Source organism: Octodon degus, unplaced genomic scaffold (assembly GCF_000260255.1).
Source record: "Octodon degus isolate 3935 unplaced genomic scaffold, OctDeg1.0 scaffold00048, whole genome shotgun sequence".
NCBI classification, from domain to species: domain Eukaryota; kingdom Metazoa; phylum Chordata; class Mammalia; order Rodentia; family Octodontidae; genus Octodon; species Octodon degus.
The window spans coordinates 13713342-13713875 of NW_004524624.1; positions in this window are offsets into that span (position 1 = coordinate 13713342).

The following is a 534-nucleotide window of genomic DNA, read 5'->3' on the forward strand; positions in this document are numbered from 1 at the left end:
AAGATTATACTGTGCAAACTTCTTGGGGGCCTGGGCTGGAGCAGAAGCTGGACCCTAGGCCTTTGTCTGGCAAGGCCTGCAACCTCTGGCTATGCATGCACAGATGAGCTTCCCAAGCCTGGGGTGGGCAGTATAGGCAACTGGAGTGAGCTTGCACTTTACTCCCTTTGGAATGATCTTGGGCTTGACGAAGGCCTTGATAGCCTTGGCGAGTGCATTCATGGCTTTGGCATTGTTTGCTTGCATCTTCTTGAAGCCTTTCTTGTTGTGCTTCTTGGTAAAACAGATGTTCCTGAAGTACTGGGGATCTGCCCCTTTCAGAGATTTGTATCTTTGTGACTGAGGCTTCTTGATGCCATTTCTGTGCCATTTTTAGGACTGGTTGTGTGTGGTGTGGTTCTTGGAGTTGGCCCTAACTGCACTGTAAACTGCGGCGACCGAGGGCCTGGAACTTGAACATGAAGAGAAAGCTTGTAATGCAGCATCTTTTATTTCTTTTAGTGGGTGAATTGAGTCCATTTACATCGGTTTTAA